The 16,603-nt window shown below is 44.2% G+C and overlaps 1 protein-coding gene across 2 annotated transcripts in view; it reads left to right on the forward strand.

Annotated features, from left to right (window-relative positions):
- Positions 1-303: 303 nt before the first annotated feature.
- KLHL32 (kelch like family member 32) overlaps positions 304-16,603 on the forward strand; it is a 254,364-nt gene continuing 238,064 nt past the window's right edge. For both annotated transcript variants that reach the window (XM_008705018.2, XM_040627558.1), the window contains exon 1: positions 304-714. The gene's annotated coding sequence lies outside the window, so the exon portion shown is untranslated. The remainder of the gene's footprint in view (positions 715-16,603) is intronic.

The raw sequence follows: 16,603 nt of genomic DNA on the forward strand, positions 1-16,603 counted from the left end.
CCCGTCGCAGGCGGGGGCGCAGCTCTGGCTGCACGCTGTGCTTACGACCCAACAGCCCACAGCGCAGGTGCCAAAGAGCACGAAGGGGGGCTGCGCGGAGGAGGGGGACTTCCGGGGAGAGCGGGCGCGCGCCGGCTCGCCGTCGGGAGCGGGGCGGAGTGAGGGTGGGGGGTGGAAAGCGCAGCGTGCGCGCCTCCCCGGTGGCGGGTGTGGGGGGAGGGGAGCGTGCGCGCGGGCTGGACGACGGAGGGGGAGGGGGCGGGCGTGCGCGCGGGCTCGCCGGAGGCGGGAGGGGGCGGAGTCGCCTCACGGTCTGAGCCCGCCCCAGGGTCCGCCAAGGTGCGTCTCCTGGCAGCCGCGGCCGCCTGGGGCAGAGTGATCGAGGACGCGCCACCTGCGGTGCTCGCTGCTTTTTATTTACTAGCAAACACTGTTTCCCCGCGGGAGAGTCGGGGAGCGCGCGAGCGCACTCACACACACACACACACACACACACAAACGCGCGCGCGCGCGCACACACACACACACACACACACTCAAGCTAGCGATCTTGTCTTCACAACTGCATTCCCAAACCGACAGTGCGAAGCTACTGCGGTTTCTCAACCTCAGCATCGTGGGGAGAAGCAGAGCCGTTGTGCATCAGGGAGCACCTGGTGCCTGCGCTGCCGCCTCGGGTACATACATAACCCAGCAGACCGCTCACCCCATCGGGTAAGCCTGTCTCTCCTTGTAACCTGTTCGGGGTAGGTGCCTGCGGACCGGAGGGAGGGGGTGGGAGGCTGTTGGTGCGCCATTGAGGGCGAGACTGAGTTGAAATTTCAGGGGTATGCAGCCGGTGCAGCTCGACCAGCGTCGTCTAGCGGGAGCAATTACTACTCCCGTTACTTATTCTACCAACCCTGGAGTTGCTCCCCCGCCTTCTCCCCTTCCCCCAGCCCGAGATGTACTGTGTTCCTTGGTTGCCAAGGAGACTTGCTCAAACATCAGCCTTGGGACGTTTATTGAAAAACTAGCTTTTTAAAATGATGCTGTTATTTATTTTGATTTTTAAACAAAATACATACTGAGGACCAAGTGGTAATCTGGCAATCGTTAATGCGTATTCTGGGCATGGTTTCATTCAACTTCAAGAAAAGCGGTAATACACTATATGGTATGCTTTAAAACGGATTCGTCAGATGAATTTTTCAACGGATTGTGTCTTGAATCATAAATTACTCCCATTTTGGTGATCTTATGAAGAACAATGAGTCCAATGAAAATCCCTTTCCCCCTCTATTTCCACATTATATCCTGTGGTTCACTCAGGCATGATTATCTTAACGTTAAAAGTGAAAGAGGAATTAATTGTGGTTCCCCACACAAGGATGATCTGTTGTAAATTGACCAGAACAGGAAGACATTAGTGAATTCCTAATGTAAGGAGATAGCACTCATGACAGAAATCTTTGCTAATATTTCTATGTCCACTGCATCATTTAAGTGCAGTTTTCTGCACCTCTGCCCATTTCTAAGAAGATTGTTTTCTTTCAGGCCCGTCACTGTTTTGTTTTTTACATATATATTTATATGATGATAGATATAGAATTTGTGCCATGGCTTATTACTCCAGATTCTAAGGTTTTGGAGCTTATATTGAAATGTGGAGAGGAAGGAGGCACCGAGAAAGCTTTATAGATCCTTTTGGGTTTTTGCTTGTTTGTTTCTGTTGGATTGGATCCTTTAGTGGAGCACTGCTGGTTATCTCACAGGTGCCCCTAATGACTGGGCTGTGGGTTTTACTCTGAAGCCTCAGGTGCCTGGTGGGTGAACTTAAAACAGCCCTTGAAGGGATCAGCAATCCAATAATCACACTTTGCACTGATTTCATACCTTTATTAGGAACAGAAATGAACTAGTAAAGATCCACGGACATTCAACAGTTCATTTTGTTTTCCTCTTCATCTTTTTACCTCTTATTAAATGAGGCAAGGGGATATATCAAATTCTTTTCATTTAGATTTTAAACTGTGTCATACAGAGTATAGTAATAGGAGCAAGGACACTAGGAACAGCTGAGGCGGGTAGAGGGCATTTATGCACCTGACAGGGGGCTGGGAAATGAATAAAAATGACAAATATTTTATATTACAATTTACAGAGTACTTTTCCTACGCTTCATTTTTTATTCCCTGCAACGGCCTTGTGAGGTCAAGGAATTATCTTCAGTTTAAAGCTGGGGGACCCAAGACTCAGAGCCTGTGGAAGGTCACAGAGCTAGTGAATGGGGAAACCCTTTTTGGATCCAAGTTCTTTGCCTTAAAAACATCCTGTGTCTGTATTGCCAATGCACAGGTAAGATAAAGGAGTGCCTAGTGGGGGCCATGTGGGGGCCATGTGGCAGAGACGTTGTGGATCGTGGCCTTTGGAACATACCAACCACTAGAAGAAAGGCAGCTCCAACGCCACACTGTAGCTGATTGTTGTCACCCCGGCTCTAAAACATTCTAATTTTTCAAGGGAAACAGAAGCTTACATATTTTCATGTGAAGTGCCCTTAATTTTATAAACCAAAAGGACCACATTAAAAGTGTATTTGGGCCACATAAGGCCTGTGGCCTGCCAGTTGCAATCCATAGTTACTGAGTTCTCTTTCAATTCTTACCTATTTTTCTATTACATCCATCAAATACATCCATCATTATATGAGTGATTAGGAGTTTTCTGGTTTTGATATTAAAATCTAAAAAATGTGCCATATCCCTTCTTCAATAGACAGGTCCAACTTTGTTTTTTAGGGTTCCTAGGCCTCTTCCTATGCCTCAGAGAAAATAAAAGAATGCGAAGTGCTCCAAAAGGGGAATTTTTTTTAGTCTAATGAAACAAAAGCCTTTATAGCTTAAAAGTTCTTATGTTCCTGGCTTAATTTTTTCTTTTCTGGACATGTAGTATAAACTATAGAAAAAGTAGGTTGAGCACATGACATTGTAGGAAGAGGTAGAATAAAAAGTTAGTCAGAAAGAGGAGCATCCTGAGCCTTTCACGAAAACTTCTCATTAAGGTTTTAGGTAATTAGCTAAAACCTCCCAAAGAATACTGCAGTATTCCAAAGGAACGAAAACATACACGGGAACTCCAGAGGATATTCACTTCTAGGACCCTGACGTAGAGAATGCTGTTTACTCCTTCAGTAACAGCATCTTGTAAGCATATACCTTTTGAGAAGCTGGCACCTTCTCATATTTCTACTAACACCTCAGAGATGTCAGTGGACTTCACTGAGGCAGACTGTGGTGGGGTCAGAAAGGAGTTATTTTATTTATGTCATTTCTTTTGTGGATCCAAGAAGGTGTAGTTTAAAAACAAAGAAAGCCAAGATTTGCACAGTGGCTTCTAGTAGTTCTCTTATTTTAAAATCCCCCTCTAGAAGGATGCTTTGACAGTAAGCAAATGCATTTCAGTTTTCAATTCATGGAAATACGTGTGCAGATGCTAGTTAATACTAACGTGACAAAAGTCCTGGCTTGGTGCTACAGAGATAACAGCTCTGCCCTCAAGGAGTCAGAGCAAACACGTACTGCTCCTGGCAGCTTCCATTTTTCCAGCCCCGTCCATGTTTTCCCTGTATGGAAAACTACTTTCTATATTGTCTTCCTAATGTCCCTATAGAGTAGGGATCTTACTTTCATTGTATAGATAGAGAACCTGAGACTATGTGAAGTTAAACCAGACCCACAAAAGACAACTTTAAACCTTAGCAGCTCTCCGTACTTCACACCATTATAGACACGTACAGAATTGTGATTTGTGGCAGTTGTGTGTTAAATGCGGTAATAGAGACCCCAGATGCCATAGAAACACTGTTACAGGAAAAAATTAAAAAGTGCTCTGATTGTGGAGATAGGATTATTCCTGTGTAGGAGGAGGATTAGTGCTGGACCGCGACAGCTGGATTTGATTCTAGTAAATGAAGACCCCTTCAGCTATGGAAAGAGGGTAGGCTCTGTGAGACAGTCAGTTGGAAATGTGAATTGAAAGGATCACGCTCGTGATGTCTCGTATTGATGAGCTCATCATTGTTGCTGAAGGGATGACACGAGCTGTGGTAAGAAATACGGTCTCCAAGATGGAGTGCGTCAGGAACACAGAAGCAAGGGTGCGGGGCAGGGAGTAGAGCAAGACAGGGTGGTGAAGGAGACTCATAGGGGTGTTGTAGACATAGAGGAGAATCTGGAGATAGGACTGATTCTTCTGAAAGGCTGACATAAGGGCAGAGGACGAACAAAGTATTATGTTCTCTATACACAGTCTGGTACACGGTAAATACCCATTAACTATCATGGTATGTCTGTATTCTTAACATCCAGCATCTGGCACATGATTTCTTCTCATGATACCATTTTTCCGTGGAAAGAAAGTGTACGTAGATATTTTACATGAATTGGAGTGGACAAATACCTGAATTTTTAAGAATGGGAGGGAGATTGTGCAAATTAGATGAGAAACGAAGAACGTGTCAGTTGTAGACCTTTTCTTTTAGTAGGGCCATAGACTTAGAGGTCAGGGAGGCTCTGGCAGATGCAGATTTTGATGTTGGATACACCTTTGATGAAGTCTCATCTGTGGGGCAAGTGAGGAGAAATGTATATACTCAAACCCAGAGTGACCCATAAATGTACTCTGCTCTTGATCTTGTTTGGGTCACTGTTTTTGTTACCTGAATGGAGATACGAAAAAAATGTGACAACCAAGCAGAAGTCAGATTTGTTTTGTTTTGTTTTAAAGAGTTTATTTGAGAGAGAGAGAGCAAAAGAGCACAAGCAAGGGGCAGAAGGAGAGGGACAAGCAGACTCCCTGCTGAGCAGGAGCCCAATGCGAAGTGGGGCTCAGTCCCAGGACCCTGGGATCATAACCTGAGTGCAAGGCAGACGCTTAACCTACGAAGCCACCCAGGTGCCCCCAGATTTGGTATTAAGTACTAGATTGCAGGGAGTGGGTGGGAGAGCCATCTGTTAGAATGGTGGGCACAAGGCAATGGGATGAAATGAAATAGGAACATGTCATAGATACATAGAGTCAGGCACTGAAGACAATTGGCATGAGAGGACTTTGCTTTAGAGTTGGGGGGATTTTAACTCCCATCAAGCACAATATACGCCAGTATGATGATTTGCTTTTCACAGATATATGTGGCAAGTAATGGAAAATATTCTGAACAAATGATGGGAGGAGTCCGTCTTTCTTACCTGGCTCTTTGGTGACAGTGACAATGGACCAGTGGAGATAGTCTCTGTGCTAGGTAGTACTTTACTCCCCTTTCCTTTTCCTTATATACGAGTTCACATTGTTTCAGAATTTCTTTCAGTGTGGAGAGTAGAACGTGAATTTATCCTCGAACATCTTACTTTCCTTCTTACTGGGACTTAATAGATGGGATTCATTTTGTTCATCTTTCCCTGGTCCTGTCGTATCTAAGTGGGTTGTTCATTCCCATTCCCTTCTCACTGAGATCTTTCCTAAGCTGAGGAAGCACTGAACTTAATTAACTTCATATTTTTTTTGTTCTTGCCTTGTTTCATATGCACAGTGCAGTACATTAATGCATTTAATTTAATTTGGTTTAGACATACAACATTATAAATTTTGGATTTAAAAAGAACCATATATAAAAACGGTTTTGCACACTTGACTTGGAGTCAGATTAGTTCTGCATACGGCGAAAACGCGGGAAGCTGTAAATTTGTCTAAATTAGTTTTGCCAGGTTGAAATTACCGATCTGATAAGATGATTTTTAAATGAAGAAAGAAAATCTTTGGCAGTTTTCATAGACTCTTGACTTTCTCCTACATGTTTATTTGAGGCATAATATATTCCTCATTTCATGCCAGATGAACCAATTCCAGCTACTTAGAAACAGGGCTCCCCCACCCCCACCGGTCTGGCATACAGGATATTGATCGAATAAGTAGTCCCATTCTGGCTGATTGCTTCAGTGGGAACACGTTCAATGCTAATGGGACCGAAGCCAAGAGCAGGGGAGGAGGCATTTTGCAATTTTTTTTTATGACATAAATTCTGGTACCTCATTTTAAATCATTACTTAGAAGCCTTATTATTTATGAGTTTTAGTTCTTCGATTGTATGTGCAAGGTAGCATGGCACAGCCCATTGAACATGAGCCTTGGGGCCTGGATTTGATACTAAATCTGACCCTCCCTGGCTCTGTTATCTACAGACTGGCTACGTATCCCCTGTAGGTCCCCGCTTTCCTCGTCTCTAAAATGGGAATTCTATTACCTAGATTAGAGGGCTATTCTGAGATTAGATAAAATATGCCTAAGAAACATCTAGCACAATGCCTGGTGCCTAATAAAATTGGGGTACTTAGTAATTCTTTCCCTTTGCCTTCCTCAGCATGAGGGGGGAATACACTTAAATTTCACGTACCGTATAAAATGTCTTAATCTGGTCTGCCAGCCTTAGAGAAGAACTAGCCTCTTAGTGTAATGGAGTTTTGAGTGAGTGGTGGTCATCTTGGGTGGGCCCTCAGGGATGTGTATCTTGGTGTCTTTCCTGCCTGGTAAGCCACCTCACCCTCTTGTCTACAGGTCCTTCAGGCCCAGCCTGGCCAAGGGAAAAGGGGTGGAGGGTCCATTTCCTCCTGCCTAGGCAGCTCAGGAGGGCTCTGTAAGGCTCTCCTCAGGGGTCCCTGTCTGTCAAAAGCTCAGAGGCACCCCTTGTGTCCCCTGTGGAATTAATAATAGCAGCACCCAGTACCTGGTTGGTACAGACCTCCTAGTCTTTCTGTGAGGTCAAGCTCTAGCTGCCTACGTTTTTCTGGACAACTAGGGGTTTCCCTTCTTGGAGAATTATGTTAATTTTATGAAAAGGTCAAGAGCTCACCAGGCTCAAAGAAAAAACTCCTCAAATTCACTTTCAAGTCAGATAGGATTAAAGGCTTCCCGAAGAGAATACTTTCCAGTTAAGTCTGTTTTTTTTCCCCTTTGTTCCCTGTACCACTATCTGCCCTTCCCCCACCCCCACCAAGCAACAGCTCATCCTCACAAGTGGTAGAGTAATTTCTCTACTTTTTTGATATCATCTAGTTCTCTGACTGCCTAGGAGTCCAGATGAGGTCAGTGTGTCTTGACTTTTTTCAAGGTCACCCCCCTGTAGCTTGTGGACTTGGGGTAATCCAGGCAGTGGTGGGAGCTGTAAGCAGTCCACTGCACTGGTGACTTTGTAGTAGTGATGACAAAAAGCATTTATAGGAGGGTAACCTGAACAGTAAATTTTAGGAATCCATATGCCAAGCTAAATTTTGTTGATATCGTACAATCAATCACAGAGCACCTCCTTCCAGAAAAGACTATTTTGTGTGCCACACATGCTCTGGTGCATATGAATATATGTGCTTATTTCGGTATTTCTTTACATGTGTTGCAATTGAATAATTCAGAGGTATTTTTAGTAGTTGGTGAGTAATATTAGTTCATATACCTAAAATAAAAGAGGCTTAGGGAATTGTTAATGCTAAATTTGTGATCGTTTGTCAAAGGTAGACTATCCTTTACCTGTTTCTTTTATCTCTATGGACCCAGAAGAGAATATATTAAAATTGAATTCCAAAAAGGTTTGATGTGTAGTGGGTATTAGTTACAGGGAAGTGTGGATTCTGCAATGAAAACACAGTAGCCAAGATGGCACCAGCAAAGTTATAAAATCATATTACTAAGAGAAAAATGTCTGCTTAAAATATGAAGATATTCTCAACCACTCCCCAAGTGATAGCTGTGGTTAATATTTTGGAAATTTAGGTTCAGAATTGAGGTAGATATCTGAATGAAAGAGATTTATTTTGGTAGAGTCTCTTTGTGACTTGCTTCCTCATCTACTCTGTTTGACATCTCCTGAAAGGAGACATTTTCTTTTCTTTTTCTTTTTCTTTTTTTTAACGCTGTCACTGTGATAGGCAGTCGTTTAGATATAATCCAGTAACCCTTCGGCTTCGAAGATTCACTAGTCTTTCCCAGACTGATGTCCAGGAACTGATACGGCTGATTGGTTTTTTGAGAATTCAAAGCCTAAAGAAATATGGAATGAAGGTTTTGGTTCTTTCTCCTATGAAAACATTAATTACCTACAATCTGGTTTAATTTGGGACCAGCTTATCTTCTTTAGCTTTGGGTCAAAGCTATTTATCATTTCTTGAAGGTATTTAATATCACCTATAGATAGGGCTTCCTAATTGATCAAATGTCATTTGAGAAACTCATGCACAGCCCTTAGGCCTTTCGACATGACATTTAATTAGGCTTTTTACTGAAATCCTAATTTGTGAATCTTAGTGTCATCTGCAGGGTTTTATGACAAATTATCCTTCTCTGACCTTGTAATCTTTTGCAAAGTTGTCCATTTTTGCTTTCTGTGTTTCATGGTGTTCTATCAGTGTTGCTCACCAGAAGTTCACAGTTAATTTATTGTTGTCACATTGTATCGCGTTAAAATGGAATGTTACTCTCTATGATGTATTTAACTGTCAGTGGGTTTGCAGATGTGGGTGAAATTCTCCGGCCAGCAAATTCTCTTCTGGGGCTAACGGTTTGGTGAGCATGGAATTGGGACAGGAGGAGTTAGTTATGTGGTTTAACTCTGTGGTACCAACAGCCCTACATATTGTCTGTGAAATTGAGGATGTACTTTACCTCTGGGTAAAGGACCTAATGGGGCATAAAATTCCCATACCCTCTAAATATGTGCCTTGATTACTGTATTTTTCTTTTGGTCACTGTATTATTAGAGTTCTTCTGCTTCCTCTATACTGACCTCTTTTTGAAAAGCCATATCTGGTTATGGTTTCAGAATCTTATTGCCATCATCCTTTGTTCGTGTTTCAGCTTGCAGCGCCTCAGTCAGCAGCTATGGGTATACCTTCCTTCTTTGAATAAGAGACAGAAGAAAGGATGTAAGAGGACCTCTTGCGTCACGGTATCATGGGTCGGATGCACTGTTAACCCAGGGATTTAGGAAGCTCGGGCTCACTGACTCCCGAGCTTTTCTAAGGATCAGGTGCCTCTCCTGACCTGAAGCCTCACAGTTGACCTCAGGGATGGGTGTGTATTGAGAACTTCAGGAGAGGGTCTTTCTATGTGATTCCATAGCACCCACCAGTATTTCTGAAAAGAACATCATCTCCTAGGAGCCAGCCACATTTCCCTCCCTGGCCAACTTCCAGGCTTCCTAATGGCTGTGCCAGAGTTGATAATGCCTTCCCAAGGCTGTTCTCACAGAGCAGAACTGAAAATCCCTCACTGGTGGCATTTCTGTGGAGTAAGGTGATACTCGGGGCAGGTACGATGACGTGAATTGGGAGCGCAAGGGCACTGGGAGTCAGATTCCTTGAGTTTTCTGTTCTGCCTGTGGAGGCCTGATTTCAGAAGTCTGTGTCTCCTTCTGTATAAACTGGGGATGACATTAGGAATCACGAGGACAAAAGAAGATATATTTTTAAGATGCTCTGTTTATGTTAAAAATGCTCTGTTAGTGGTTTTGAGTGGCCATTCTGGAACCTTGCTTTCGAAAATCATGCATTCTGGGATCTTGCTTTAGAATATTCTATCTTATCACTGTTCTACAATAAGTCTAGCCCAGAGGTTTGCAACTAGGCCAAATTTCAGAATGACCTGGAATTGTTTTAAAAATGTAGATTCCTGGAGCCTCTGTGTTTATTGTGTTGGAATCTGCATTGGTGCTGAGCCACCGAATATGAAACTTTGCCTGAGTGAGTCTCAAGATGGGTCTAGTTCGGGAGCTGCGTGTCGAGCGCAGTGAGCTGCTTACTCTCTGTTTCTTATTCTTACCTCCCTAGACTCAGCCATGCCACCTGGATCTGGGCCTCAGCTCGCTTGTCGTTCACGCGCAACAAGAAATGGCAATCAGACCAGTTCTGAGGTCACACGGCTCTCTGGATACCCAATGGACATTTAAACATTGCAGGCGATTCTTTACTAACCAGGTGCCCCGTTTTGATAGAACTCATGATGTGTGCAGACATCTTCCCTGCTAGGAGAGAGAAGTTGTGACTTTCCGCTCAGACTTGCGTACAGCTAATCAGGAGGATGGCTGTGGAGAGCATCTTTGTAAATGTCTTCATTATAACGCCCAACACTGAAGTTGTTAGATTGAGTTTAAGAATGTACATTCCCGCCTAAGATAAAAACAGACGCTTTTAGTTCGTACCTTTTTAGATTTACACCATTGATGGCGATCCCATGGAGTTTCATGAGCCAAATGGAGAATGCTGTTTCTACCGTGCATGAAAGTTTATGAGTCATTGATCTCACAGGTCAGTAGTGAACCGCAGCAGACTAATCTAAGGTCTTTATGGCAAGATTTCGGGAGCAGAGAAGTTACACCTTTGAATTGTCATTTGCTCCTTATTTTTTTTTTTTTTAAGATTTATTTATTCGACAGAGAGAGAGACAGCCAGCAAGAGGGAACACAGCAGGGGGAGTGGGAGAGGAAGAAGCAGGCTCATAGCGGAGGAGCCTGATGTGGGGCTCGATCCCATAACGCCGGGATCACGCCCTGAGCCGAAGGCAGGCGCTTAACGGCTGCGCCACCCAGGCGCCCCTTTATTTTTTGGGAGGGTTCAGAAAGGGCTGTGCAGGTTTTTAATAGGCTTTGGAAGGTAATATTCTGTTCTTAGAGACTGACTGAAAGAGTGTCACTGTGTTTGTGTGCGTCCTTTATGTCGGAGGGGAATTTTGTGACCTTTGTAATGATCATCTACTTAAAACACCAAATTTTTGGATTATCAGGCATTTGGGAAAGATATGCAAACTGTTAAGCACCCAATATATAGATAAGGGGATAAAAAAACCTTGCCGTTAGCTTGTGAAATTATGAATGAATTTTAGACAGCTATGAAAGTGATCAGAGTTGTGCATGGTGAGAATGTTGCCCAATTATAATTTTAAGAGAAGTCATTTTCAGGTATGTGTATGAGTGAAGGGCACATACCATACTTGTATTTATTTGTCCCTGGTAATGTAACCATCATCATGACTTTTGTGGTGGTTTCTCTGACACCAAGTTAGGGACACACTGGCTTAATCGCAATTGCAGGAAGGTTTTGTTTTGTCTTTTGCCGGAAAGCTTTTTGTACTAAGAATATTTTTGAGTTGAAGAAAAAGGTCTTTTGACCTAAAGAATGACCATTTCAGAACTGGAATTTTTGTACTGAGTTCCTCTTTCCTCCCTAGAAAATCAGGTAAAATGCTGTGTTTAGAATTTTGCCAAAAAAAAAAAAAAAGAGGATGTACTTTTCTGCCTTTTATGTCAAGAATGGGGGGTGGGGGAGTGGGGTGGGGGTGGAGGATAAAGGAGAAAGAGAGAGAGAGAATGACAGGGAGTAAGAGAGAGAGAGGAGAGGGGTGAAATAACTGTAAAATTGCATTTACCGCCAGTTAGTTTTGAGGCTGCAGCCTCATTTGGTGTTTAGCACTTGGCCATTCTGCCCAAACCATCTTTTTGGCCATCTGTGCCAAATTATAGGAAGTAATGGCCTTGGGCACAGCTGCTGAGTCTAATTTGTGTTTCTAACTCACGTATTAATGATAATGATCACATGGAGAAGTCTGGTAGCCAAATCTGCAGAATAAATGGAGAGAACCAAACACACACACATAAATTTAGAAGGGCAAGAAGGAAAAATCTGTATTTCACATCATGAAATACAAGTCGGTATTATTTAAATCTCTAGATAAGAATTCAACCTTTCCTACCTTCGTATCTTTACAGTAGCTTTCTCCTAAGGAGAAACAAGTCACAAGAGAGATTGACCTTGAGTTTTGGCACTTCTTTGGAGATGCTTCATAAATTTTGCTCTAACTTTGATATTTTTATAGGAGGTGGATTTCATTTGTATATCCCAGCTTCCATCGATTGGGCCTTGTTCCAATTCAGCCGGTTCCTTTCAGAAGAACTCCTCAGGGATGAGTGACTGCCATTTGGTGTCACTGCACTTTTATTGGTTAGCTTGGACCACCAACAGGACCTTCCTAGAAGTTAAGTCTAATGTCCTTAGAAATAAATTAAGAAGTTATAAGAGAATAAGCTGTTCAGCAGTCCTCAGGATACAAGGAAGACAAGAATCAGGATTTTAAATAAACATTTCTACATTTTGTATGGCCAGTCGCATTTCTGTACAATACTGCAACTCATAATGTATTGGAAGGAAACTCACCCTACAGCGATGTTGATCTTTCAAAGAAAGTTACCAAAATGATGTGAAGTGATTTTGGCATATATAATATAAGAGAGTCACGGAATTCCTGATACATGCTTTTTTAATTTTTAATTTTTTAAGATTTATTTATTTATTTTAGAGAGAGGGAGAGCGTGCGCGAAAGAGATAGGGAGCACGCATGCACACGCACGAGTGGGGTGGGGGGGCAGAGGGAGAGGGAGAGAATCTCAAGCAGACTCCTCCCTCAGCATGAGCCGCACTCGGGGCTCAATCCCATGACCCTGAGCTCACGACCTGAGCTGAAGTCAAGAGTTGGCCGCTTAACCGACTGGGCCATCCAGGTGCCTGTCGATACGTGCTTTAAATTTTTTTCCTCCAACTTGCCTCATCCAGAGCCTCTGCATCTTCTGTTGCTCAAGCCCCAACCTTGGAGCCATCATTGCTTTCCTTGTCTCACGACTCCTATCCAAGCAGCGAGGAAGTTCTGTTGGCTCTACCTTCTGTATCCCCAGAACCTGCCGGTTTCTTACCACGTGACCACAGCCCTGCTACTGCCATCATCCCACTCCGCATCACTGCTTGCATACCTCACTGCAGCAGGGGCCCAGTGGGTCTCCTTCGCCTCACACAGAGTCTCCTCACTACGGCGGCCGGAGTGATCCTTTCAGCACCTCAGTTAGGATGTGTCACTCTTTTGCTCAAAACTGCAACAGCTTCCATCCCAAGAACCAATCTCCTCCACACCATCTCTTATCCTCTGTCCTTACTTTCTACTCTTTCCTTGTCCACTCCTGCCCTCGTCTCACTGGCCTCCTTTTCTACTTTAGGACCTGTGCACAGAGTTTGTCGTTCCCTGCGGCTAGGGTGTGTCTTGTCCTGGCTACCCCCAGGCTCACTCCCTCACCTTCTCCAGGCCTTTGCTCAGAGGTTACCTTCTCAGGGAGGCCCACTGTGATCCCCCTGTTTTAAAACTGCCACCTACCCACCGTTTGACTCTCAACTCTCCGTATTCCATATTCCTTTGCCCACAGCTCTTAGCACTTTTTAAGAAGAGATTTACTGAGGGATAATGTATATACCATAAAATTCCCCCAGTGTATTGAAGTACAGTTTCAATAATGTTTAGTACATGTATATAGAGTTGTGCTGCCATCGACACAATCCACTTTTAGAATACTTCATCACCCCGGAAGGTTTCCTTGCCTCACGCAATGCAAAGGGTCTGCCACTTGGGGTGTGTCAGCCAATAGACCAGCCTGAGTCTCTTGGTTTGAGCAAAAAGTTTATTATTTGCAGCAAGTCAGGAGACAGGGAGATAGTTCTCAAAGCACTGTCTCCTTTAAGGGTTAGTGCAAGAAGCTTTTATTCAGTGTGCTAGAGGCAGGAAGCTTGATACATCAAGGAATTGATCCATACTTTGTTACTGAGGCACTTGGTCGTCTCCCCGCCCCACATGCCAGCAGGTCAGCACGCTAGTGCATTCATTGTATGTTCAACACAATGGTAGAAAACCCCACTCATTGGAGGAGATCTTAGTATTAGAATGAGCTGTTTAGGGTAACTCAGGGGCTTCTGCACAGGTCCTCAGCTCCAGTCTGGCTCACACTGGCTCACTCAAGGAGGTATCTGGTAAAACACCTGGGTATACGTCTCCTTGGCGGAAGCTGCTTGTCCTACAGAACAGACACGTTCTTTCTCTGCTTTTGTCCCTTCTCCCTCCTCCTCTTTGGAATAGCCTGCAGCCCTCTGATCTAACTCCCTTTTGGGTCCTAGCTAACACTTGTATCCATTTAGTTATTCCCATCCCCTGCCATCCCAGGCGGCCTCCATTCTGCATCTGTATCTGTCTTTCTAAACATTTGAATACTGATCTTGCTTAGCCTGTACCAGCAGTGCTTAGCACGGTCTCAACAAGCGTGGGTTAAAGGAGCCACATGTTCGTGTGAAATTAAAATATTACCATATTTCATGTGTGTCTGACCTTATTTGCAGATAACTAGTGTGCTAGCTTAATATTCAGTGATCGGGGCCCCTCAGTTTCTCCCTCCCGGTATCTTGTGTGTCCTCCTCTCTCCTTCAGACCTGGTGGTTGCTCCTCCCCTCCTCCTCCTCCTCCTCCTCCTCCTCCTCCTCCTCCTCCAAAGGTTTTTATTTATGTATTTGACAGAGAGAGAGGCAGCGAGAGAGGGAACACAAGCAGGGGGAGTGGGAGAGGGAGAACCAGGCTCCCAGCGGAGTGGGGAGCCTGATGCGGGGCTTGATCCCAGGACCCTGTTATCATGACCTGAGCAGAAAGCAGACACGTAACGACTGAGCCACCCAGGCACCCCTGGTGGTTGTTCTTCTGATTCAGGTCCTCCATTCTGTAGCTTCTCTACTGGTCTCTCTCTGCCACTTTCTTTTTTCTTCTGTCCCTTCCTGTGGGTGCTGTTGGAGTATTATCTTTAAAAACTTGGCTTCTGGTGTGACTGGCTGGCATAGTCGGTTAAGCGTCCAGCTCTTGGTTTGGGCTCAGGTTTTGATCGCAGGGGGGAGTCTGAGTAAGATTCTCTTGCCCTCTCTCCCTGCCTCTCCCTCTGCCTCTCCCCTTCGTTCCTGTGCTCACTTGTTCGCACTCTAAGAGAAATTAAAACAAAAAACAAAAAACTTGGCTTCCATTATCTCACTCTTCTTTCTAAAAGATCTGAGGCTTAATCAGTTCAAAATGCATTTCCCCACCTGCCTTCTAATTTTTCTGGGTGTGAACCATCTCCCTTTACCAGGGTTTGTATATAAACATGCTTTTAGGAAATAGTGCTTTCTATTCAACCTCCAGTGTTACGTATGCCTGATTCCTAAGCCTCTTTGTCAAGGAATGCATACTTTATTTAAAAACACACACAAAAAGCCCTCGAAGCCCGTGGAGTTGGCTATTTAAAGGAGTCTAGTAATTTTATCTGTATTATATTTTCCGAAGTTGGATATTCTCAAAACAACACACTCTCACATTTGCTTTATACCAAGTTTTTGTTTTTTGTTTTTTTAAATCAAGGGTTTCTCTGACTACTAGTGTAGCAAAGGACAGTTCTAGGATTACTTTAATAATGGAAAAAAAAACAGCGCATGTCTGGCCAGGGCCCTCCAGCATCAGGACCAGACCTTTGCTCTCTTGGGTTCACTGTTCCCTGCGCGAGGGTGCTGAACAGGGCAGGGTCCCACCGTGGAGAACTTTTCTTCTGGGGTCCAGCCTTCCCATATGCTTCTCGTGTGCTACAGCTCCCACATCTAACTTACTCCGTGCTGTTGTGACTCCTTTCTGGCTGTTCTTGATGACTACTGACATTAAAACTGCGTTTGGACTGCATTGTTAACAAGGCACGCACCTCCCCACAGCCCCTCGATTTTGGCTGTTTGCAGCTGCCTTTCTTTCTTCGTGCAGGGGCAGTGGTGGGGTGTGTCACTGGAATGGCTTTGAAGACAGCCAGCCTCAAGGTTGAATCCTGGGTCTTTCATTTACTGGTTATTTGGCCTTGGGCAAGTTATTTATCTCTTAGAACCGAGTATCCTCACTTGGACTGTGGGTTCAGTTACACCTACTCTGCAGTATAAATGTAGATCAAGCAGAATAACGTATGTAAATTGCCTTGTTCCGCACAAAGTAGGCACTCGGTGAATTGGTGCTGTTTACTCTTAAGGCTGTTCTTAAGTGGAAGCAGCAGAGCCTTGGGCGCTGATGGTTCCTCCCTTTGCATCCGGAAGAGCAAGTCTTTCTTCCCATTATCACCTCGCCCTGTGTGTGGCGTGAATGAGAATGTAGGCAATCTCATTTTGCCTACCACCTGTGAGTTCCACTATTCAGTCTCTCAGTCTAATGCTGATGAACAGCTTTGACTCCTGGACCGTACCTGCGCTACTTGGGCGGATCCCATCCCCCCACCCTATACTCACATTTCAGGATGAAAACTATGAAATATTTTATCTTGTTGCTGCTTGAATATGCTTATAGAAGCATTGCCAGTTTTCTCATTAATATTATTCTATTCTGTCAAGAATGCTCATTCACCCCATAGTCACTGGGCATCTGTTGGCTAGTCATCAGGCACTGTGCCAGGTGCTGGTGAGCCAGTAGTCAGATCTCCATCATCTTGGAGACACTCTAGTAGAAGAGATGGACGTTCATCAAATGACCTCACAAATAAGGGTAAAATTGCAATAGAAATAGTGCTGAGAAGAGGTTTGTGGTGTTATGAAAAGTGTTAAAAGGGTTTTGACCTGCTCTGAGGGGGTGGTCAGGAATTCTTCCCTGAGAAAGTAGGGTTCGGGGTCTAAAAGATGTGAGAAGTTAATGAGGTGAAAGCCGGGGGGCTAGAGAATGCTTCCGGTAAAGGAGA

Source organism: Ursus maritimus, unplaced genomic scaffold (genome assembly GCF_017311325.1).
Source record: "Ursus maritimus isolate PB19 unplaced genomic scaffold, ASM1731132v1 scaffold_13, whole genome shotgun sequence".
In the NCBI taxonomy this organism is placed as follows: Eukaryota; Metazoa; Chordata; class Mammalia; order Carnivora; family Ursidae; genus Ursus; species Ursus maritimus.